Source organism: Aythya marila (genome assembly GCF_965140915.1).
Source record: "Aythya marila genome assembly, chromosome: 2".
NCBI classification, from domain to species: domain Eukaryota; kingdom Metazoa; phylum Chordata; class Aves; order Anseriformes; family Anatidae; genus Aythya; species Aythya marila.
Window position 1 is genome coordinate 152,591,741 of NC_139043.1, and position 26,905 is coordinate 152,618,645.

Consider the following 26,905-nt stretch of genomic DNA (forward strand, 5'->3'; position numbering starts at 1 on the left):
TGCAGCTTCTCTCCAAGAAATAAAAAGGAAGAAGTTAATACCTAGTGAAAATAAAAACATGTTGGTATATCCTACCGATGTTTCACTTCTGTTCTTAACAGATAACGATCAATGCTAAAAATATATCAGAGAAAAGGCACTCCTGGTACTCAAAGGTTTCTCACTCATTTCTATAGAAAATCTTGGAGTCTCATTGCTGTGATGACGATCGCATCTATAGAGGAATTTAATCTCCAGGGTTTTCAAGGAGACCAAATTTCTTACCGCCATGGCAATGGCAAACCCACAAATTTATCTCTGGGCAAATATTCAAAGCTTTTAGCTGTGACTTTTTATATATATTTATACGTCAAATGAGCTCTTTTGAGTGGTTGCTCAGTGCAGACAGCACCGCACTCCTTACTTCCAGTCCTGCGCTGCCAAATTTTAGATGCAATCACTCCAGTCTGCATACTGGAAGTGAGAGGAAACTCGGACAGAAAATCTCAGTGAAAACAAACTCAAAAATGGGTGGTATTTGCAGGAAAAAAAAATAATAATAATAATTTGACAAACACATGTGGTTCCAAGGCAATTTCACATACTGCTGTTCAGGATCCCAGGGTCTCTGTACCATGTATTATGAAACTGCAGCTGAATGTCTTTTGTTCAGTTTGAACTACCCAATTTAGTTCAAATGAGTTAGTTTGCCTCCTATATCAGTACCTGCCAATGTTGTCACACAAAAAGAAATGAAGATATTAGTACTTTTTCTTCCAATGGTGTCTGGTTGGCTATTGTGAAAATACTAGGGCAGTTGTTCACATCCATTTTGCATTTAGTCTAAATTAGCCTTTTAGATTTAAAAATACCTTAGATTTCCCTCGTCTATCATTTTCTCCTTTGATACTATTTCTGAGCTGATGGAAGTTTCAATCAGAATGCTGTTAACCTCCAACAAATTAAATATTGGGAGAGTATATTAAGCAGAGCACAAAAATTAAATAGATTTTAGGAGCGATATAAAAGGCAAGAAGCAAACTGGAATGAAAGATAGTTGGAAGAAGGAACAAGATTGATATGTAAGATTCAAATCTGATTTAAGTCCAGCACTTACTGGAAAAGCATGCAGAAACTAGATCTTGCAGTGCAACAAAAAAGGTACTGCTTGACATTAAAATGATAGTTTCCATTTCAACTTGCATAGGCACAATGAAATTCAAAAAATGCTGTGCCTTCCCAGTGGTGAATTAGTACATTTGGCCCACACAACCCCCCTTTTTTAAAAAATAAATAAATAAATAAATAAATATATATATATATTGATCCAGAACACAATTTCCCCTTTGCAATGCCGAGTCACTGAGCCGGCTCTGATGCTCTCAAGCTCTCAACTTGGCTGTGTTTATACCCCAGAATTAAATCACATCATCTGTTTTCACTTTCTTACACCCAGCTTTAAAATATATACTACCTCAGGGTTTCATATTGTCACAGATACACAATTTTTGTGGGTTAGCTTCTCTTAAATCATTGCTCTGAGCCCAAAGGCTGGCAACAAAATAGGGTTGAACCAGAAGATATTTACTGATAATCCCAGAGTTTCCTGGTTCCAGCTGGGATAGAAGAACAGCAGTGACAGCCTTTTCCATACCAACTCATTCTCTACCTTTCCATTTGAGGCCTAAAACTGTCTGTGGCAGATGAGATTCAAAGACCATTGGAAATCTGTATTCAGAGAGGTTGATCATTGATAACCTGGTGTCTTTTGCCAAAAATCATAGAATCACAGAATTGTAGAGGTTGGAAGGGACCTCAAGAGATCATCAGGTCCAACCCCCAAGGAATATTTCAAAGACATCTCCCATGAGGGTGAGTCTGAATGTCCAGCCCCTATTTTCACTGACAATAACATTTCATGAAAAAAAAAATATTAGAAAGTAAAGGAAAATAATTCAAGCTAGAAGAAACTACTGATGATTTGGACCTTGCAACATAAAATTGCTCCATTGCATTGAGCAACATTCAGCACCGACAGCAGGTTTGGTTTGGGCCCGAACTTCAAGACTCAGCACAGGCCAACTGGTCCAAAAAAAAAAAAGGTCAGAAGATGGTAGGAAGAAAGATACAGGGGCTTCCACCTTACCAATGAAAAACCTGCAGGGAGTGGGTTTATTTATGTCAGAAAATATAAAAAGGCTGTGAGCGAGAAGTGTGGTAACCAACTACTACATAGGAATATTTTTAGGCAGGATGGGATTGGAAAACTCAACAGGGCACATACATTCAACGTGAATCTTGTGTTTATTACATTCTGAGTGTCTGTTTCAGGTAGATTGTATTTAAATCTAAGTTCCCAGAGAGACATAAATTCCTGTTTCTCGTATAAATTTTTAATGCATTTCCATTATTAATCCAAATTTTATTCCAAGGAGCTTTGCCTCTGAAATTAATCAAAAGACTTTTGTCGTACTCCAGATGAAGCGAGCACAGAATTCCGGGATCCTAACAGAGAAATCAGACTAAAAATAGCCTGAGGAGTGTGCCTGAGGACTCTGAAAACTCTGGGAACCTGGTTTGCTCTAAGCGAAGCAGGTAGGTCACACACTACAGTTCTCTCCGCTGATCAGCATCGCCCAGGTGTGGTTTGAGCAGCCCGAGAGGGAAAGCAAAAGGTTTCAGCACCGAGCTCAGGGACATGCACCGACAGGACAAGAGAGAGCAGAAACTCCATGAAATATTGTGGTATCTCTATAAATTTGAAAATGGAGCTTGAGGTTGTTATTTTTTTCTTGCCTGTTTATCACTCCGCATCCAAATGCTAAAAATAAAACTTGCTGGTTAGATGTGGGTGTCGGATCTCCATCCAAAACAAAAATACACCCTGCAACATCTGTCTCAGTCGTCCTGATTTTGGCAAATTCATTCCTGCCAATAGCACGGATATTTTGCATGAGCTGCAGGCACTACTGCCGGGACCATAAAACCTAACAGCCCATGCCTGAGGTCTCCTCTCTGTGCAATGCTCAACAGAAGACCACGGAAGGGGCTCTCCAGTTTTGGAGATCCAGCTTCTGGGCACAGATGTTCAGCATGGTGGCACACGGATGCTTTGGCATGAGTTGCTGTAGACATATATCATTTAGGGGAGGTAACAGCAGGGCACAAAGTGTTTGCAGATACAGAGTGGTCATGTACCCATTCCTCCTTAGTGTTCGTGGGGTTACATAGACACACTGCTCATGTTTGTGAGTCTCACACTACCAATTTCATTGATGACACGTTTAAAAATGCCATCCCAAACCTCTTTAGCGATGCCTCTTTCGGTATGTGACAAATAGTGCTGAAATACCTAAATAAAGAGCAAGATACCTTTAGTGAGATCATCTCTCTCCCTGAGAGGGAAAAAGGAATTCAGTCCAAAAATCAATCTTCTTATTAATAATTTGTACTAACAGAAATGCTGACACATCAAACACTTCCAGTGGCTTCTTATATATTACCCTCAGGTGACAGCCTACAGCACAGCGCCCAGCAGAGCGCTTCATGCTTTCCAAAGAGGGGATCGAAGGCATCTTTTGGGAACCTGTCCCCAAGTCTACAGGGATGTAGCAGCTCCAGACACCTGGCATTCAACCACTGGGCTTCATCTACTTCTCTTGTGTTCATTTCCTTCAACCACGCACTCAAAAAGGGCAGAGTCATCCTTCAACATGCTACTTCAGAAATGGAAAGACAGAAAGAAAAAGCCATACACAACCTTCGCACTGAAGGTTTGTTCCACAAACGCTTTTCTGTGAGATGTTTGCTGAACAATAGTAGAAGGGAGGGTAAAAACATCCAGGGCAGCTACTTTGGTTTTACACCAGGAATATATAACACCCTCTGTCTGACTCCATTTTGGCTAGACGAGGCAAGCTTTCCTCAATGTACAAGACAGTATGGGAGTTAGATCACGTGCCTGGTTCAGTGCCAGCTTTAATCCAAAGTTGCTCTTGACACAAAACCGGAGAAAACTTGGCAGCGTTGTCTCCCGAACTTGGGTTCGGTCCCGAGCAAAATTCCAAATGAAACACAAGGTCCCAAATCTGCATGGAGCAAACCAAAGAAAACGCTGGCACCAACGCCGGCAAAGCAAGCGGCCAAGTTTTACTGATATACACACGGCTTTCAGCTGCCCACAAAGAGCTAATGCTGCCTCATGCAGGCTCTTTGCCCTATACTTGGTGCCTAAAACCAGCGAGAGGGGATATGAAGGAAGGGAAAACTGCTAGCAGTTCTGGTGGCAGAGGTGTCCGTGGGACATCACCCCCAAGCCACACATGGAAGACTCTGGAGCAAAACTGTGCAGGGCACTGCTGAGAATCCCAATAATGAGAACAAAAGCAACACTTCAAGCCTGAGTAATTAGTTTATCACTCCAAAGGAAACAGCTGAATTTCAGCTCGTGAGGAGGGGAGAGATCACTTCTGCTGTTGTCTCTCTTTATGACACAGGCTCGGGGGCTACTCTTTGCCGTGTGTGATTACGCTACAATCGCTAAACCCGTGACATCTTTGCTCACATCAACTAGTACGTTTATGCACAGTGGGACTGTGCAGAGATTGAAGCAATGCTCTGAATGAGTAAGGATGCCAGAATTGCCTCTTGACGCTTTCTGTGATTCAGCCCTCGCTCCTCCCTGAGACGTACAGCAGGACCGGTACCCAACGAAGTCGAGACAGAGCCTTGCATGCCTTCAAAGTGCCATGAAACCTTTGCACGGGTAACACTGTACAACTGCAATATAAGCATATGGCAAGTTTTCTCCTCAAATGCACATGCATTTTCATTAGCCTAAACTAAATGGTGACCAGAGGACGGAGACAGACCTTGGCGGACAAGCACTTAGGAGGGGGATGCTGTCGGCGCATTGCCTCACAGACTGGGAGGAAATTTTTCATTCCCTCGAAGTGGGCAGAGAATCAATAGCTCATTTTTCATGTTATGGTTATTATGCCCAGTGCTCCCCGGGTATTGTGTTATATACAGCCTCTATAGCAACGGCTCGGATTCCTTGCTCCTGTTTGCTCTGTCAGTAGCAATAATTGCAAAAATCCCCAGGGCTCAGGAGTGTTTAGCTCCGATTGGCAAATACAATAGTGGAGCCAGTAAAAGTAAAATAATAGCCAAAGAGAGCAGCCCATAAATATGAAAATAATTGCAGCACAACACCTTTCCGGTTCCGCTAGAGTGATTACCCAGTGGCAACCCTAAAAAAAGCACGTGGAAAAAAAAAATACTTTTTTATTAAAAGTGCCTTTCACCATCCACAAGAAATGCTAGTGAGCATTGTGGTAACATCATAATACTGCATGTATTGCTAGGCTCTGCTTGGAAATAGACCCCCACACCTTGGGCAGCAGGTCTGGAAGAGGTGAGGAGGACTTGGAGCATGATTTCCCCCTCCCAAAGTCACCTGCAAGATAGGACAGGGAAAACTCACCTCTGTCACACAGTTTTGAACACATTAAAGCTTAAACATATTGCTGTCTACCTGAAGTAAAGCACTGGGCATTAAAATCTGGCACGATTAAAATCTGACTCCGAATGTGTGGTGATGATGTGGAAATTGTAAGGTACAGGAAAGTACTGGGAAAAGCATCTTGCGCAGAGACCACCTGACAAACACAGCATCAGCACCAATATTAAAAATAATAATAGTAATAGTAATGGGAAACCTAATATAGAGCTATAGTGAAAAGCAATATCGGAAGGCTTGCGGCTGTGAGAACAAATATAATCCAATGATACACCAACCTATGGATCACGCAGACCATAGTATGTAACAGAAAATTCATTCATTTTTAGTTTGTGTAAAGCCAGAATCTCAGAAATGACAGCTAAGAGAAGCATACAGCAACATCAGAGCAGAAAGTAGGCAGACAAATGCCCCGTGCACTGGGTTTGTCTTTCAGACAAGTGAATGGGGCACTGAGTGTAAAATGGCTCTTTGGTGGCAAAGTTTTCAAGCCAGCTTGAGAATAAACAAGGTGGTTGGGGAAATACAGCTCAGCTTTCCTTGTCTACAACTACTGACCACCAGCCTCTGCTCAGGACTGATTTTCCTAGGGGAATAGAGGGGGATATAAAGAGGAGCATCCTTTCATAAGGGATGCCCTCCACAGAAAATAACAGGACGTACTAAGAAAGGATAACTCCTTATCTTCCATTTCTAGCCCATATACAAGTTCCTTTGACAGCTTGTGTAGCAAATACAAGTTGTTACACCCTAAATTAGCAACTGTAAAATTCCAGCATTTCAAAGAATCACAAAATGGTTTGGGTTGGAAGGGACCTTAAAGCCCATCTAATTTCAAGCCCCTGCCATGGGCAGGGACACCTCCCACCAGCCCAGCTTGCCCAAAGCCCCATCCAGCCTGGCCTCGAGCACCTCCAGGGATGGGGCATCCACAGCTCCTCTGAGTGAAGAATTTCCTCCTTACCTCTAATCTAAATCTCCCCTCTTTCAGTTTAAGGCCATTCCCCCTTTGTCCTATCATTATCTGAGCAAAAAGTTGCTCTCCATCTTTATTATAAGCCCCATTTAAATACTGAAAAGCTGCAATAAGATCACACTGGAGCCTTCTCTTCTTTAGGTTGAACATCCCCAGCTCTCTCAGCCTTTCTTTGTAGGAGAGATTGATCCAGCCCCTTGATCCTATTCATGGCCCTCCTCTGGACCTGCTCCAACAGCCCCACATCCTTCTTGTGCTGGGGGCCCCAGAGCTGGACACAGGACTCCAACTGGGGCCTCACGAGGGCAGAGCAGAGGGGGACAATCACCATATCCATATGTGTAAAGAAAAGGAGATAAACAATTGCAGGGTTGGAGCTAGACACAACGGACCTTTGAAGCCTAAATGAAATTTGCCTGCTGTTGTTTGCAGGAACACAGAAAACCATTTCGTTAGATTCTTTATAGAGGACAAAAGAAAAACCATCGATAATTGAACAGCAGAAAAAGAATGAGAAAGTTGGTTGGTGTTCATTTTCTCCTGACTATGCAAGCAAAAGATCTATCAATAAAACTAAAAGATAAAAACTGGTAGGATAAAGCAGCACACGCAGACTCGACTCAATTAACCCACGGAGCTCCCTGCCAAGAGTATCACATCAAGGCAGATTTTCACGTGAATTAATACAGTTTTCACCATATTGCTCACTAGATTTAAAACACCAGAGAGAAAACTGACTGTCACTTTTGGTCAAACAGCTGGACCAATGCTCTACCACCATTAAACTCTAGTTGCATTATTCATCCTTCCTCTGCTACAAACATTTTGCTTTGGCCATCGCTGGACCAACACCAATTTGGTCTCAAAAAGATGCTATCGTGTTTGCACTACACACCGTGACTTCAAAAGGGGTATGCGTATAAATGAAGTATATTAGAGCAAAGTTTTGCAGGCTCAGGAGCTGAGTGGCCAGATTTACCACCAGCCTGTGCTGAAGAGGTTACACATATGCTCGACCAGGTTGTGCTGCTGCACTGTGTGTGGCAGGCAGTGAAGGGGGCTGAAATGCCAAATATCATTAAGATGCTCTAGCAGCTGCTGTAAAAGGAATTAGCATGAGAAGCAGAGCACAAAGCTATCAGAAGAAGGCTGCACAAGTGAATAGAAATTGAAGAAAAATGAGCTCCTTGTGAAATATTGCAATCACTTCTTTAAGCAATAAAGAGATGGTTTGTTAAATAATAGACTAGAACAACTTCAATAAAATAAAAACTGTCAAAGTACGCTTTTTAAAGTTGCTACACAATCTTCCAATTTTGCCTTCATTACTAAACAGTAACAGATGATCAGATTTTATCATCATCTTGTCTGGACAATATCTTACCAGCATTTGAATACATTAGAAAATGAAAGAATACCGGAAGAAGAAAATTTAATATAATTACCACTTTCTGAAAATAGCTTGTGCATAGCATTCACTTAATATAGCTCAAATAAAGTGAGAAAGAAATCAAGGATGGAGAAACTGTTTCCTATTTAAAGCCAGATACAAACAGCTTGTCCTAACCGTCTCTTTGGCGCTCGCTTCCATTCCCTGCGTGTGGAACCAAACGAGCAAAAATAATTGTGCCAAAAGAAACCACACATCACTGCCTGACCAGGGGCCTCAGCCTTCGTTAGCCCTAGGATGATCTGGCTTCATCAGCTACAAACCTTGCATTAAACAAATCCTTTGCTGCAAACACTTTTTTCCTTCAGAAAATGAAAGGAATCAACAGCAAAACAAAAATTTGAGCTGAATTTTACATTGTGTCCTATTGCCATGTAGGCTGAAGGGCTTAAATCTTTCTCCCCCACCAAGCCCCAGCCAACAAGCCTGCCACAACCTCTTCAAAACCACAGGACGTGGTCAGGAAATTCACCCTTCTCACTCCCTGTGCAGTGGCCCCAACACAATGTGCAGCTGCAGCCTTTCCTTGCACGATGCCCGCCCATGTGTACACAAAAAGTAGCTTTTCCCGTAAGCAGCAGAAGAAAAAAAGGCCAATTTCCTGCAAAACCTGTGCTCACTGTCCCATGTCCCACACCATCACTCCTGCAAATCGCCCCAGATCCTGCTCTGTCTCTTGAGATCCCTGAAGGGACAAGAAGCCATCTCTGGCTGATCCTTTGAGATCTTCACCTGAGCTGACGTGTAGGATTGAATTTTGCAGCTTTCTGTCCTATTTCAAATGCTGTTGAAATTGGCCACCATCTCGTACAATTACAGGGGGTGGGAAGATGTGCAGAAGTATAGCAGAAACCCAATTTTCTTGAAGCTAGGAAGAAGCTTCCTGCCCAAATTGCCAGACAGAAGTCCTCCTTCCTAACTCCCCACACCTCATGAGCACAACACAGGTATTTAACCTCAGCTCTCTAGCTCTATCTACAGCAATCCTAATTTGTGCCTGAGCTATAGAAACTAGTCAAAGCCTCAATCACATCAATCCTTACCATAACAGGGGCTGATAGCATCAGTGCAAAACATCCGCTTTTTCTACGTGTCTTTAGGACTGCAAATATCCTTCGGCCTTTTTTTAATCCTCAAATCAGCACAGAAAGAAGTCACATTTTTGAGGAAAGGTTCAGTACACTGGGGCAGAGAAGCCACTTTCTCAAAGTCTTCTAACACTGCAAACGTAAAAGGGTTGTGTCCTTATCTCCACTGTTCTTGGGCACTGAGCACAAATTGAAAAGCAGAAAAAAATGAAGCACCACCTGGGTCACTAGATCCGCTCAGAGAACCAATATTGGAGGCTACTTTAATTTATTTGATATTGGAAGGTGTTCCACTCCAGCAAAGGCAGAATGACATCCAGTGGTGGAGGTTAAACCTACAGAAATTAGAATGGGAAATAATAAAAAAAAAAAAATGATCATAGGGCTGGTTGATTTTTAAAGAATGTGGAAAATTCAAAGATTAATCTTGTAACTTTCTGAAAATCCCGCAATTCTTCAACTGGGATTTACAGGGATCAGTGCAGAAATTAAGAAGTGAAGTCCTAGCATCTGTGATAATTCATGATAGGATGACCACAGCAATTCTCCTTCAGACCTTTCAATCACAAGCCCTGTGAAAAGAAGGGAGGGAAGAGAAACGGGATGCCGTAAAGGTGAGAGTTATTCTGGTGAAAGCCTCTGGCACCAGGTTGTCCAAAGAGATTTCCAGTATTTCCTTGATGCTTGTTCAAAACAGTAGATGACCAATTGCAGATTTCCCTTGTCCCTCTGCATGCAAAGCAGGGATGCTGTTGAGCAGACAGCATTGGAGCAGGATTAGGACACCTGCGTTTGGATCAGTGCCATGCCACTGGCATGCTCAGAAAACCAGTGGCTCACTCTGTGCCTTGGTTTCCCCATCCATAGAGTGCAAATAAGGACCCTGATGTCTTTGGTTTCATTCTCTACTTCAAGATCTGCTGCTGAAGAATGTTCTACTAAAGTGATGCTATTATTAACCCAGGAAACTTTTTCATCGGTTAATTGTAAATCTTCCATATAAAAGATAACACTGTCATTTTTCTAAAATAATAGGCTCACATTATAACAAGTATCTGCTTTAAAAATGAAATACCTTACTCAAGTGAAGGCAAAACCCTTTGAAATGAGAACAAAAAGCTCACTTTTCTGACTGCCAAATTCGTTCAATGCTTTTCTTTTACTCCTCTAATGAAATCCAGAATTTAAAAAGAAAAATCTAAATTGTCTATCTCCAGTTTTATCAATGGGAGCTTTGGATTTTTCTTTGAAAGGTTGGTTACTTGCCACCCCCTGCTCCGAAGAGAATATAAAATACTTTTGTTGCATTGATGTCAATTGTTAGGAATAAATTTAAGGGACGGTTAGATGGCACATAACTTAAGGGGAACCACTCTGCAGGATTGCAGGCAAGGTCACAGTGATGCCCTTTCAACAGGACAAATAATATATCCATTCACTATGAGCCAATCCTGTCATGTTACCTTGTTTTAATCAGCCCTTTTATAATATAATATTCATGTGGAAATCAGGCTAAAAATACCCCCTGCCAAGGTGACTGAAGACATAAAATTGAAAACTTTATTTTGCATATTTTAAGTTCAGGTATTATCCTGAAATAATGTAGCGTATTAATTGAGCTTCATATTAGGAAGAGAGAATGAAAGCAAGGGAAGGAAGGAGAAGACAGGTGAGGAACTATTGCCTTTCCGTCAATGATTAACCAGCCTGGGCTAAAGCTAACATGATCTCCGGGCACTCCTCAGAGGCGAAGCACTGTTATTTAGCACAGAATCACAGAATCACAGAATTTCCTAGGTTGGAAGAGACCTCAAGGTCATCGAGTCCAACCTCCAACCTAACGCTAACAGCCCTCCACTAAACCATATTTGCATTATAAAAAAATATGAAAAAGCCACATGTTGGGCTTAGACGCTGGAACACAACTGCGCAGCAGCATCCACAGAAATCCAGGCAGCCAATTCCCTCCTTGAATCAAGTCCAAGGAGGGGAGCTGGACAGACAGACGTGCTTACCCCAGAGAAGGCGGTATCGTTTGTGGGGATGGATATGGGGAGGATTTTCTCTGGATATAATCCTCACCGAACAGTGAGGCTCCTGGGAAAAGTCCACCATTTGGGGAGGTGGCATTAGGGAGGAGAAAAAGTCAACTTGGGTCTACTTGGAAAAGCTTTTTATAAAGGAAAGGGAGAAGCACTCTCATTGCATATCAAAGCCATGAATAGCCATGGCATTATGTGGCTTCAGAGACCCAGCGGGTCTCATCCTCGGCTTGCTCAGTTTACAGATCAAAACAAGGTATTTCAGGTAGCTCAGCCTGCACCAAAAAATCAGCCAGAGACCTCTTCCCCGCCAGCATCCAGCTTTATCCTGCCCAGGAACACAACTGCCACGGGAAGCAGAGCAGGCACACAGCTCGATGCTTCGCTCTCATATTGGCTATGCCATGCTGACAGCAACAGAAATTTGTACCTGTCAGTTTATTACACTGATGTAAGTGAAAAAAAAAATCACAGGGAATCGAGACCGTGATGGTGTGAGGCCTGTTTTCCAGACTGCAAGTGCATGCTGAAGAAGTCCCCCTTATTTTTCCCCAAAAAAGCTTCAACTCGGCGCACGTAACCTTTCGGCAGCCAAACTCATCAGAGGTTCAGCACACTCATCTTCCACAGGCATAGGGACACATCAATATTATGCAGAGCAGGAGGGGAATTGGCAGTTCCGTACCACTGGTTATGGGGAGTTATAGGCTGGTTTTCAAAAGGGCACGTTGTCTAGAATATCTGCAGTAGGGGCTTTGACTTTTTGCAGCTGAACTGAAATAGATGAGGGGCAACAGTAAGCCTATTAGGACAAAATTGAATGTTACATCGCATACAAAAATAATACAAGAATGATCCTTTTCTGATATTTTAATGTACTAATTCCGTCCTACTACATTGCCATAAAAAGCAGCGAAAAATGTTCTCATTCAAAGAGAAAACTGACATTAAGAATCCATCTTCCTTATTTCAAAGGAAAAAGAGCTCCTGCTTGCTATAGCCATTTTCTTTTGCTGTGCATAATATATACATATATATATTTGACTGTAGCCAAAAAGTACTAGTACTGAGCTTAAACGTTTAAGAAGAGGTTACCAGGGATGTTTCTCAGGGGCCAGGACTGGAGCTGGCATTATTTCCCATCTTGACCTGGCTGATGGGATGCAATGTGCTCTCGACAGATTTGTAGATGACCTCAAATCAGGGAGGGAGAGCTGGCAAGATGCTTTTCTGCATGTCAGGATGCTGAGTTTGGCTGGTCAGAGCCACATCCAGGAACTGGAGGCTGCCAGAAAATGCACAAAATCCTGTACTCGGTACAGAGCAACCTCAGCAGAGGCACCTGGAAGTGACTCTTTCCCTCTGCACTTGGGACTTTGTGTCCAGTTTTGGGAAGCTCCCAGTACAGGGAGATGTTGACAAACAAGAATGAATTCACATGGTTTGGGGCTGGAGCACTTAATACACATGGAAAGACTAAAAGTGGGAAAGGAGGCTCGGGCTTTCTCATTTCCAACATCCCTGCATGAAGAGAGCTTACAGAGAAGACAGAGCCAGATGTTTTTGGAGGTGCATAGCAGAAGGACAAGAGGCAATGGTTACAAACTGTAGTGAGGGAGATCCTGTTCAGAGACAAGGGAAAAATATCCACAGTAGGAGAAACTGTGGACTCTCCATCCATCCCCTCATGACTTGCTGGAGGCAGCTCTGAGTGATCCGGCCTAACTTGGTGGTCAGCCTTCATGTGAGAAGGAGGTGGGACTAGATGGCTTCCAGAAGCCCCTTCCAACCAGAATCTTTGTGTGTACTGCAGCACTTACTTATTTAGTTATTTATTTACTTATTTATTTATTTGTGATAGCTGTTATAGGAAACAGCAGAGAAAGGAGTCAGCCCTCCATCATTACGTTTCAAGGAGAGTGAAGACAGGGGTACGTCTTACATTTGGCACCAGTTATCCACATCTTGAACCACTCCAGAGCTGGAAGCTGGGAGGAAACCCAAAACTGACTGTGCATTAGAGAAGAGATAAGGCAGCTTCCCTGTTTCTGCTGGACTTAAAGAAGAAAGTGTGTCCTCAGCTTCCATGCAGCCAGGGGATCTCAGGGTACCAAAAGCAGCTGATCTGTAGTGGCTCAGTTGCCAGCTTCTGCTTTGGGGGATATTAAGAAAAAACAGAGGGCAATATTCTCAAGCAAGCACAGGGAGAATGGTAAGCCTCCTGTTCTTCTTAACAACAACCATGCCTCTATTTCACCGTCATGCTTAGATCATTTTGGAAACTAGCACCCCTGCTATGTGTCCTGCTGCACACTGTAAGCTCAGCGTACAGCAATCTCAGTTTAGCAGCCAAACAGATCTAGAAAATCACTCCTGCTTTTCAAGTTGAAGAAATAGACAACTTTTTTTTTTTTTTTTTTTTCTAGGTAATGGTGACAGATTCCAGGACTTACGACTAATGACAGAAGGTGTTATGAAGAACAGGAACCCAAACCTGATCACAAATACAAAGCAGTACAGTTAAGTTATTCCAGATGAACAATTTCACTAAAGGCTAGGCTGGGGAAAAACAGCTCTAAACTGTACTACAGGTGAGACAAGATTTCCTATATTGTACTTTTAAATTTAATTAATTCAGCATCTGCAGAAGTACAAGCTTTGCTGAGTCAACAACCTTTTGACAAAGAAGAAGATTTACTCTAATAGCAGTAGAACATGAAAAGGAAAAATGTTTTCATGAGTATTTTCAATATTCTGTCTCAGTAATATTCGTATCTTAATGACCTCAAAAAAGTCTTAGCAGAGAACTTATACATAGCAAAATGATAAAGTTGTCCTGAATTTAGACTATCTGGAGCTAGATTAATCCCTTTAAAAACAAAACAAAACACAAGAACAGCAAAGCTGCTGTGGAAATTGCCACCGAGCAGTGGGAAGTAGTATATGCTGATCAAGAAAATAGAGTAACAAAGGAAACAACTCTGTAAGTATTTGTGCACCTTCTCCTAACACTACTTATTGGACAATAATTTTGGGTGGCAAAAATATAATTTCCTTTTCTTTGTTTCATCAGACCGCAACTATGTTCCATAGGAACAGCACATCTCATTTTATTCTGGGCTTTAAAGAAGTCCCTGAAGCATTAATGTGATCTATGAATGCCGATTCAGAAAAGGAAAATAAAATAAAAACACCACTTTTAGTACCTTGCAGCATCCATCCTTAAAACTTGAAGTGAAGTAAGAAGCAGCTGAATTAAGAGTTGGTCATTTCTTTGTAATATCTTTCATGCTGGGATCATGAAACATGTCCCATTTTTATGAAAGACAGACCTTTAGCAGAGATGTGGACCTGAAAGTGTTTATTTTTGGATACAAATTTAGCAGCTGGAACCTTTACTGAATTTTGGCCATAAAGCATCACATATACAGGTCTTCCACGCACAAATGTCTAGTAAAAAACTCCTGAAGAGGCAAGCTGAAAACAGCAATAAGGACACAAGCACAACTTCTTCATAATAACAGAGCACTTCAATAGCACCCCAAGGAATGCTATTTCTATACAGGTAACAGAAAACAGAAAGAAAAATCAAAGTGTAAAAATGAAATGAAAAGCTTCCTTTTTTTTTATTACTGTATATACACAATCTACGATAACTCCTTTACTAATTTTAAGTGGTGAGTCAGAGAAGTGTCATTGTTTGATTGACTAATCTGCTTGGACCATCAAAAAAGCTTAATTTCCGTTTCTCACTTTTTTTTGGTAAATGATGTATTAACTCCTCTATTGAATTTCTCCCCTGCACTCCTCACCTCATTTTCTGAGGAACCCAAGGACCCAAAACCTTCATTCAGACCAAAAAAAATCTGCAATTTTTCACCTGTGGAAAGACATTTCCAGTAACTCATCTCCCTAATAGGACTCAATAATATCAAAGAGAGATGGAAATTTAGGAAGAAAGATAACATGAACATTTTCAGTGACCTCTAAAACTTTTAGACTAAAATCAGACATGCAGTTCTGAACCAACATAACACCAATAATATCTTTAAAATGCTTTGTTGAACCAAAGCAATTAAAAAAGCCCGAAGGCACAGATGTGATTCCTTCTCCTGTGCACTGTTTTCTTTCCTCTACCAATATACAAAGAAGTCTGATGGATTTCCTTTAAACTGAAGGATTAACATGACCATGGAACAAGTATTCGTTCCTACGAAGAAAGGATTTGTGAGGGCAAACAAGCCACCATTAATCTTAATACTCCAGCCGATGCCAGTTACACATGCAGTCCTTGTTGACACTCCTTTATTTGTGAGTTAGAAAGACTCATCCTCTTCCTGACACAATCAGACAGGACAGTTTATTTCAAAGCTATAAAAAGTAATGACATTTCAGGAAAACAGAGCCCTACTAATTTTTCCACAAGCTAAAACAGGCCTTTCAAGTACAACCCAACAGCAGATGCACTGGGCAAAACTTTAATCCATAATGCTCTGGGCCCTTATAAAGTATCCACAACATGAAGAAAAGTATCCTAAAATATTAAGACCAGAGCAACTGCTAAGCTATGCGAGGGGAAAAACTGACAGTGCTAGGTTGAAAAAAAAAAAAAAAAAAAAAAAAAAAAAAAAAAAAATCAGCAAAAAGTAAAAGCTCTTATTCCTGAAATAAAATTTTAGAAAGTGATTTTTTCTCTTCTGTATTTCTTGCAGATTTAGCTCTTCTATGGCCATCTTCTTGCCCTTTGGGTGACCTTTCAGCTGTTACATTTCACTACCTTCCCTCAAGGATATCTTTTTAATATCTTGCTAAATGGGAAGGGAAACGTGCGATGAGCAAAACTGTCCAAAATGGAGGCACTTCGGCTTCTGTACATACTTTGAGGATATATAAGCTGCAGAAAAGGGTCTCTTATTTCCAAAGGCCACAGATATTTATAGAGTTCTTTCTACCAGTGATTCAGGAAACTGGCTCTTATATGGTAAAAGGAAACAAAACAAGTGTGGATTTCTTTGAGTACTGCACACTTTGTCAAAGAGAAAATCATTATTAATATAAGCTAGAATTTAAATAGGGATTCCTGAATGAAATGGGAGAAGCTCCATGACTGAGCACTAAATTTGACAATAGGTTGGGAACATCTTTTATTATCACTGTGAAGGAATATGCTGATCCCATCCACCTCTAATGAAAAGAAAAAAGATCTTTTTCAAAAAATAAAAATAAAAAATAGAAGAGATGGTACTATTTTCTTTCTTGTCCTCTTTTTTCCTCAAGTGAGAATCTGGATATGCTCTTTCTCACCTAACAATGGTTCCTTCCTTTCTGCAGGACACAGCAGATTTGAAAGTCCTGTTCATCTACAAATTTTGTGCTGCCATTTGCAAAAGACACCAAATTAACTATATTCAATCAGGCTGCATTTCTTGTGTATCTTTACTTCTGACGAAGACCCTTACAAAGATTAAGAGACAAGCAGAACACCACTTACAATTTTTAAAGCATGTTAAAGGGGAAAAAATAAGACTTCAACATTGGAACACTGCTTTAGTCAGAGACTTTATATAAAAAATAAATCATGTGGAAAAACAACAATGCAAAACCCCAAGGTCTTTAACATACAAGATTTCTAACTCCCTCCTTTCATCTTTTCTGATCTGTTGGGTAGTAGCAAGTGCCTTGTGTGGTCCCTTCTGCTCAAGTGTGCTTGACAGGAAGAGTGTCAAGTTAAAAATGACTTTTTTAAAAGATAATTTAAAAAATAATTAATTCCCACAAATCACTGGGACAGCCAGGGGAAGAGAAGCAGGAAAGGAAATGGGGAGAATTTACCACCCTGCATGCTCATAAAATGGATCCGTGGAAACAGCAGGATGGTAAATTTCTCCAATTTCTTTGCTCGTGTTGTTCCGTAGTGCAGGAGCACCGGGCTCAGGAAGAAAACAAGACTTATGAACCCCGAGGCTGCTGCGGTTCCCTGCAGCACAGCTTGCCTGGCAACATGGCTCCTCTCATCTGAGTGTGTTGGAAGGGTAAAGCATCGCGTGGTGCAATGGGTACTGCCCAGCCAGCCTGCTGATACAGTCCCTACAAACCCAGATTCCTCGTCAGATTGCCAAAGGGATGGCTGAGGAGAAGCAACAGGCATAGGAAAGGTCATCTTCCTCTTCCTCATGCTCTTACACACTCAGTGAACATTTGGTAAAGTGTTAGTTCTCAACTCATTAGAATTTTTACAATTTTTTTGTTTCAAACAACTTTTTTTCTCCTTATTTTAGAAATGTCTTTCCAATACAGCTTTGTATTCTACCTAACAAATGGTGGGATATAATGAGTGAATTTTCATTTTCATTATCGGTATAAGCTTTAGCTCTCAACCTTTTGACCAGACTGTAAAATAAACTTGAAGAAGATTATTTCAGGCCCCTTTAAATCAGCACTGGAATAAAAAAACTGTGTGAATTCACCTTCTGACAGGATGTGCCCATAACAGCTCTCTCTCTATGTAATTGAGCACAGATATAGCGGCAATTTCAGCAAAAATCACTTACTAAATTCTTCAATTAACATTATTTTCACAGACTGGTTGAGGTGGGAAGGGAACTCTGGATCCATCTGGTCCAGCCCCTACTTAAGCAGGGCCACCTCCAGCAGGGTGCGCAGGCCCATGCCCTGGTGGCTTTTGAAGGTCTGCAAGGAGGAGACTCCACAACCCTCTCTGGGCAACCTGTGCCAGGGCTCAGCCACCCACACAGCACAGAAGTGCTGCCTGATGTTCAGAGGGAACCTCCTGAGCTCCAGTTTGTGCCCAATGCCTCTTGTCCTGGCACTGGGCACCACTGATAAGAGCCTGGCTCTATCCTCTCTGCAGCCTCCCTTCAGGTGTTTGTGCACATTGATGGGATCTTCCTGAGCCTCCTCTTCTCCAGGCTTAACAGTCCCAGCTCTCTCAGCCTTTCCTTACTGGAGAGCTGCTCCAGCCCCTTGACCATCTCAGTAGCCCTACACTGGACTCTCTCCAGTAGGTCCAGGCCTCTTATACTGGGGAGCCCAGAACTGGACCCAGTACTCCAGGTGCAGCCTCATCAATGCTGAGTAGAGGGGAAAGAGCACCTCTCTCAACCAGAGGGTGACGCTTTACCTAATGCAGCCAAGAATACCATTGGCCTTCTTTGTGGCAAGTGCACCTTGCTGGCTCACATCCAGCGTGGTGCCCAACAGGACCCCAGGTCCACTCCTGCAGCACTGCTTCCCAGCTGGGTGGCCCCCAGCATGTCCTGGTGCCTAGGGTTGTTCCCCACCACATGCAGGACTTCACACTTCTCCTTGTTGAACGTGAGATTCTCATCAGCTCACCTCTCTGGCCTGTTGAGGTCCCTCTGGATGGCAGCACGGCCCTCTGGTGTGTCAGCCACTCCACCCAGTTTGTGTTAACTGAGAATTTACTGAGGGTGCACTCTACCCCCCATCCATGTCATTAACGATGTCATAAAGATATTACACAGGACTGGAGCCCGTACTGTCCCCTAGGGTACTCTGACCCCAGCTGATCAGCCAGTTTTTGATCCACATCACTGTTCATCCAGCCCATGCTTCAACAGCTTCCCCATGAAAATCTTATGTGGGACAGTGTCAAAGATCTTACTGGAAGGCCTTTGAAGAAGCCCAAGAAGATAACATCCACTGCTGTCCCCTCATCCATTAGGCTGGGAATTTCATTTATTATTTACTATTCAACTTTACATCAGTGTAGCTGAGAATAGTTTACTGACAGATATTAAAAGCCATGAGATAAATGATACTGTGAGCAATGTGCCCATCCTATACAAGAGTTATGCAAGGATTTGTACCGCTCAACAAACAAATGACTTGGATCACTCTGCTGTGAGGTCCACATGTCATATGCTTAATTGACAGGTCAAGCATACTGGAGCAAAATAAGGCAATATATTGTTATTCTTATCAAAATTCTACAACATTAGCCATGATGCAATTCTGATATGAATGCATAAACGTGGGTTTGAAATACAGAAGAGCCCAAATTTGCAGGAAATAAAACTAAATGATATATGACAAATGCTAGCACTTAAAAGTGCTCTTATACTCACAAAATGAAGTCATCTCCCAGACAGATGAAAAGTAGAGTTCTTAATGCTCTCTCTGTTTATAGGGGGACATGCTAGTCCCATGCAGAAGATAAAAAATGTGCATAAAAAAAGCAATCCCAGGTAGGAAATTTTGAATCCCTTTAAATGTCAGACTGATGATTTGGGGCAAGAGACTCAAAAGAAGGGCTCTTCAGCCATTTTATGAAAGAGAGCTCTGAGTTAAGGCTGTGCATAAGAGTATGTTTGCAGTATAACTCCTGTGATTAGATTACATTATAATGAAAGAGCAATAAAGGTAGTGAGAACAAAAGCTTAATTGCTCAAGTCATGATGCTAAGTAGTATTTAACTATTTACTTATTCCTTAAGATCTTTGTAAGAAGTCTCCAATAATAAAGATTACAATAGTGCCTCTACTGACCTATGCAATCTTCCCAATGACAAAAATGATAATGCCAATGTGAGGTTGTTTCTTGAATATCCCATCTGATTCAGTGTCCTGGTTTCAGTTAGAACAGAATTAATTTTCTTCCTAGTAGCTGGTGGAATGCTGTGTTTTGGCTTAGAATGAGAAGAGTGCTGATAACACCCCGATGTTTTAATTGTTGCAGAGCAGTGCTTATACCAAGCCAAGGACACCTCAGACTTTTGCTCTGTCCTGCCAACAGGCAGGCTGGGGGTGCAGTAAGAGCTGGGAGGGGACAGACCCAGGACAGGTGACCCGAACTAGCCAAAGGGGTATTCCATACCATCTGACGTCATGCTAAACAATATATAGGGGTGGCTAGCCGGGGGGAGGGGGCCGGACTGCTCGGGGTTAAGCTGGGCATCGGTCAGCGGGTGGTGAGCAATTGCATTGTGCATCACTTGTTTGTACATATTATTATTAGTAGTACTGTTATCATCATTGTATTATTATTATTATTATTATTATTATTTTCCTGTCTTATTAAACTGTCTTTATCTCAACTCACGGGCTTCACTTTCCATTTCTCTCCCCCGTCCCAGAGAGGGAGGGGGGAGGGTGAGCGAACGGCTGCGTGGTGTTTAGCTGCCAGCCGGGTTAAACCACGACATTCAGTAAAACCAAGATTCAGCCAAAATACCTGCTGAATGCCTGTACATTATTTGTACTGTACCTTTATGTTAACATTGTCACAGAACCTATATCCCTTTTGATAATAAAACCAACTTCAGATTCTGTTATAGCTCTCTGCATCTATGTGATTTTGTAAACAACAGTCAAAAGTTTGAACTTCAGCAACAAATTTTAAGGTTTTCAATCTATGACCTAATGTGATTAATAAAATCTACACTTTTTCTGTTATCCTTGTTTCAAACACATACTGTACTTAAAACCCTTGATGCACTTACCGCAAAGCAAAAGCAAGATTTTTAGCACTTAGAAGAATACACTCTTAATACAAAGAGATATTTCCTTGCATTAAGAAATGTTCTAGTGTAAATTAAACAGCTTTTGAAGAATTAGGTTTCTAGCAAAACATAAGGCTCAGCTTTGCTCTCTGTGACATAAGTGCTGTTCCACTAGATTTTGCTTCTGTATTATATTTTGAAAGGAATGTCACCCTGCACCTACAATATGAATTATATGGCCTTGTTTTTCGATGTGCATCTTGATTATGTTCTGGCTGATGGACAAAGGTGCTCTGCTCCAGAGTCCTGGTCCCCAAAAACCCCAACCAGAGTCCTGTGAGCACACCACGGCTCCCTCTCTTTTTGCAAGTTAATTGTATTCCTGAGAAACTTAGATTACAGCTTTATGACAGTCGTGATATTTTAACTCTTAATTAGTCAGGAAGCATTTTAAAAGGTGAAATTTTAAGGCATAAATGTACATACACAGATTGCCAGAGAAGAGCTGGGTATCTGGAAGCTTATGATAATAAGCAGACTTCGGTCTTTAAATGACCAACTTAAAAACACTGTCAGGCAACTCCAGGACCCAGTGTGAAAACACTGAGGATGTTTTCATGCTGTTCCACGTGAACCACCATAGAAACTCTCCTTACATAAAACCCCTTCAGTATTACCTCAGCAGATGTGAAGATTCAACAACCCAGGACAGGGATCACGGTGATTTCTTGGCTATCTGGGTCACGAGGTCCTATCTGTGGCCTAAACCTGTGCTGTTAAATTTCTTTTACCTTCGCTCTTTCCATAGTCCTAGATTTGGATCAAATGAAAACAACAATGGTGATGTTATAATAGAATTTTCTGTCATACTTTGCTTCTGAGGTAGAAAATAAGGACAAAGAACATGCACTTCCCCTACAACACTGCAGGACTACCAGAAACTATTCACTGCATGTTTAGGTTGTACATCTCCACAGTTCAGATCTTTAAAGCCCCATCTGGACAGTTTATTTTATCTTCATTTTTACTGCAGGATAAAACACAGTAAAAAGCAATCCCCAGAATGGGGACCCCAAGGAAGCAACACAAACCGCCCATGGATAACAAGACTTATTGTTCAGACTACGGAAAAAGGACATAATGGAAAACCGTAAAAGTGATCCATGAGATTAAGGCTCCAAAAAACAATGCATTCCTACAGAAAACCGGACTTTCTTCTCATGCAGTATACTTCAATACATGTAATACCATTCTGAAAAAAAAAGGGCTATGCTCTCGAGCAACTCCAAGATGATTTTTGGGGTGTAAAGTTGCATGTAATGCCTGTTCATCATCTAGACGTTGAAAACACAACTGGAGCCTACACAATGTGTTAAAATGTCAGTTTTACTCTGGAATTGATCCCCATCAGACAAAGACAACTGCCACACAAATACACCTCACCAGTGAGGAGGCCTGGAAAGAGACACATGATTTTTTTTTAAGAGCTCTTGACAACATACTAACTTCTCCTCACCCAAAAGGACCACTACTCTACTAGAAACAGGAAACCTGACAATTACAGTATACCTGAAGGAAGAAAAAATCTTGGTTTTATTATTTGAGACCACCAGCCTAACTTATAGCACATTAAGGGAAATGCAACACGCCATAGGAATAACTGAATGTGCAAAATACGCTCCCATGATTTACTGGAGAAACTTTTGCCTTCCCTTCCCCAAAACAGTACCCACTACTAAAAATAAATAAATAAATGAATAAATAAATAGACAATTTAATGAAGAATGTATCATTCTTTCTACCTGGGGATACTTCAGCATTAAGTTAAATGATTTGAGTTATGTGCAGAAAGCTGGAATGCAAAGGAGTTTGCAGAACCCAGTTCAGAAATGAATGAGGAACATTACTTCAATTTTCACTGATGTTTTGGGGTTTAGTTAGATTCTGTCTCTTTGGGTAGTCATAGACATCATGTTTTTGTTCTTCTGACTTAAGCAAATTTTGCTGCTATCAGTTTTCCATTGCTTTCTTTTCAGACATGTTCTTAAAGCCCATCAATACAGTCACATTCTGGCAAAATCAGACCAAGATTAAAGAAGAAGACTGTATGTTTAACCCATATAGTCCACACAATCCAAATTTATCCTCCCAGTGACAGTATCAAATCATCACAAAGAGAGGCAGGAGTGTGGTGAGAGAACAGGATGTCACAGGAGGATTTTAATTAGTCCACTGGGAAATTCATTCCCAAATGGTTACAGAATAGTGTAAGGATAATAGATATAAGACACTGGAGACAGATTATATCATCTTTTTATGAAATTCATTCATATTTCAGTTCCTCTTTGAATTAAAAGTAAGCAGTCTTGCAAACCTGTACTGTGACAGCTGTCCCCATTCACAGCAGTAGTCGCAGAGATTTCTCACCCAAATGCCCGTGCCAGGCCATGAGCACACAGCAAAAGAGCAGATTATGCTCATCTTTGTCATCTCCCCTCTCTGCTTTATTTTAACCAACTGGAGTCTCTTTTTGGTATTTAGATGATAGGCTCACTGTGTCTGCTCTGTTACACACGTACGCTGTGTCTACTGCAATGGGGTTGGGAGCTCTACAGTAATAACACCAGAAAACTTGTTTGAATGTGACAATTGGATTAAAACTGACACTAAACAATGCGCAATAGCCCATAATTACTGCTAGCATAGGAGTTTGGGTATACAAAACCAGCTGGCACTGGGTTACCAAAGTCATTCAGAAGTGGTAGGTGTATATCAGTTAGATATTCTTCCACTATGTAAATTACCTCCCATAGATTATAGATTATTGAGAAAGAGAAATAAGTATTTACATAACTGATTCCATTTAGGAGGGAAATAGATTCACTGAGCACGGGGCACAAGTTAGTTCATCACCTGCACGAATGGACAGATGACTTCAGCTTCCTGACCTGTACGTGCAACTGCCCTTATTTGCTGCTATAAAAGTTTTATTCGGATACAATTCAGACTTCCACTAAAATTCAACCAATCTTGACACTGAACACAACTGTCTGAATTTACACAGATGCCTAAAGGAACAGATAAAGGCTAAAAAAGGCTCATATCCTCCAGTATTAGAAAACAATGGTCTGTCAGAGTCAATTCACAAGTCTATCTCATAAAAAGTTCATCCCTTTGAAAAGGGCAGCTTGGCATGCGAAGGGAGCAGAGGAAAAGAAACAACTCAATGTAAGAGGCCAACATAATTGACTCAGAAAATCTAAAGAGGAAAGAAAGTAGGATTCTTCTTGTCCCCTCCAATATATAAGCAATGGTTTACAGGAATACTACCACAGACCAGGGGTGCAGCAGGGATTTACAGTAAGAGGAATCTTTCCACATTAGACGTTATCCCTGTGGAAGCGCAGAATAAGCAGCAAAGTCTATCATGGTTCACCACATCACTCATATCACTCATCGCTCATATTGACATATCTCTTCCTCCAAAACTTCTTACTTGTTACAGGACGAGGAAAAAAGTAAACTGTAGGCCTCCTGGGAAGTCAGGAAGTTCATTACTCCAAGGAGAATTGATATAGACCCCTTAATCTATTACATATATAGTTCCCATTCACATGCCACCACCCCAAAATCTGGCTGCTCTTTGTAAGATATGCTTGTGGTTACCATTTCTTGAAGGTTTTAATGAAGACAGAAGTTTAACAGAAGGCACTGCAGAGCAAATGTGATATTAGGGGAAAAAATAAGACTGCCTCTGTTCTCAGCCTCTCAGAATATTTTTATATTAAAGACTTAAATGCAACAAGGGCAATTGCTTTGGCTGTGCAGAGAAATTATTACGCTTTTGCAAAATGAAACAAAATTCTGATTGGTAGGGAAAGGAAGACAAGGCTACAAATGCCGCCCTAATGCCAAGTACTCAGGGATGGTAATGAAGAAGAAGTGGTCTCTAAGCATGTTGAGACACAGATTGCCTTGCCCAAAGTTCACCATTTGGAAATGTGCACCCAGCAGCCCTCCAGCACTGTGGAGCACACCTTTTTACTCACAGCTGCCTTTGAAATGCACCTTCCCATAAGCAGAGAAATATGATCAGCTCTCTGTGACTTACAGACTTTCAGTATGAAATGATTGTTCTGGGATTTTTAACTACACCTCAGCACCTTTCATTATAGAAGCTTGCAGCCAGTTGCTCAAATAACATCCACAGATGGCAATCAGTAGCCCCCTGGAGAAAGACAGGTTGGAGAACTTCAGAAGACAAAACTATTCTTCAAACTGGATTATATATCTGCAACTTGGACCCAAACATGGAATAAAAGGATCAGAAGAACCTGCTACTGGAAGGGCCCACCATGACAGACAAATGTATCAAACTATGAATTCACATCTAAACTGAAAGAAGTTTCTGAAGTTGATGTATCCCAGGGAGAACAGGAAGAACCGAAGTGCTGAAGCTTCCTGAAAAACATATCAACTAAGATAGATTGACAACATCTTACCCCTTTGGAGGTATGAAAGCATGCAGTCAAGCACAGCTCTCCAAGTGCTCTTTATCATCCTTGTGCATCTTTCAAGGTACACGCTACCTGGCAGTGATGGAAGGAGAGAGGGATGCCAAGTGAGCTCCTGGACGGGTAGCCTTGTTATGCAAAACCAAATCCCGCTATTCCCTTGTTCTGTCAGGAGCCTTGGAGCGAGAGGAGAAGGCGTCTTTGAGCTTGGACAGCTTCCAGTCAGCCAGGAGAGATTACAGAGGCAGATTTGTGTGTCTGCCCAGCCCAATTGTATCACCACGCAGCCAGATCTGGGACTTTCTATCCATCCATCCAGTTGAGGGTGATGCGAGAAGCCCGAGCTGCCTGCCTAGAGCTGAAAGCAAACACCAGACCGGCTGAAATGGAGAAGCCATTTGCCCATGGAGAGTGAGCAGCCTGGCAGAAAGCAAACCCAGGGAACCAACAACTTGCCCTGCTGCCTTGGAAGCGACAGCACAGGGAAGCCCTTTGGCTGAGACTATAAAAGTAAATAAGAACCGAAAGGTCATCACCTACCTGTTGTTTCCTCAGCTGGACACCTTTCCACCACAGGCACAGGGTATCTGAAGATTTTTTTTGTCTTGCTACTAAAAAAGCCTCTACCTCTTCAACAGCCTGTACCCAAACTGGCAAGCAGACCACGACCGAGCTGCAGGTGCAGACTCCTGACGTGACAGATTATTAGGTTTCCTCCTGTTTGTTTTCCATCTCAGCACTTTGTAATGCTACCAATTAAGGGCTAAATTTATAACGGATGCGTTTTTCTGAAATGAATTTACTCAACACTTCTCACTTGTAATGCGATTATTTTTTTCTTACGGTGTCCTAAAGTGTTTTACGAAATTAAAAATTACAGCTAGCTCTAAGACAGCCACAAAATATTGAAACCTATTCTAAGCAGCATGGTATGAACCACCAATTACCATAAAAAAATATTTATTTAATATGTCAAAGCTAATTGTGGTAGCCCACCCAGCACTTCCAAATAAATAATTAACAGCTGAATTTAGGAGCATGAGGTAATCAATTTCCCTGCTGCTTATGAAATGCCTATGAAATGTTAAAAAACTATACTGGTATTATTTCAAAAGAAGGGAGCCTTTGCATAAGGAGCATGCTATTTCTGAGACTATGAATGTGTATGGATGTGACAGGAAAGGAAAAGACGGAAAAATAATATTTCATCACTTATTTTCAGCCCTAATTTAAAGAAATTGAAACAGAGAGCTCACACAATGAGTATTCTGCTGCTTCTCCCTTCCCCCGGTAAAAGAGAAGCACAGGACCTAAGAGAAAAGTGGAAGAACAGTCTGAGTCCTTCGTACTACACTGATATGCATCTGGTTGCACAAAGGAACTTGAAAATACTCCCTGCGTGGTTCTATGCAGAAAACATTTTATGCTGTGAATAGTTAACCATGAATTCAATTCTCACATCATATATTTTTGCCGTGGAGTATCACTCACACAAGTCTTTTCTCATTCTCAAATTGGCATATGATTTTGGATCAACAGACTAATTTTGGATCAACAGACCAATTGTTTTTCCCAACAACTCAAATCATTCTAAAAAGGTGTTATTTCGTTGTGCAGAGAAGTGAAATCATCTTCTCAATACCACAACAAAAGTCACTACTTGAGATAGTAATGGTATTGAGTCCCATGATCCATCTGGACCTCCCATCCTCCTTATAGATTCATAAAATTATGCTGATGTAGCCAATGATTAAGTGATGTTTTATAGAGTATGTAGTCCTTAGATATATGGTTCTGCAAATCCTGAGAGGTTTGTAAGTAAATACAGATCCAATGTGACTGCTGAAATACCAA

General features: G+C 41.4%; 1 protein-coding gene across 2 annotated transcripts in view; it reads right to left on the minus strand.

Moving 5' to 3' along the window:
• TRAPPC9 (trafficking protein particle complex subunit 9) overlaps positions 1–26,905 on the minus strand; it is a 453,151-nt gene that overhangs the window by 49,489 nt on the left and 376,757 nt on the right. The window lies entirely within an intron of this gene.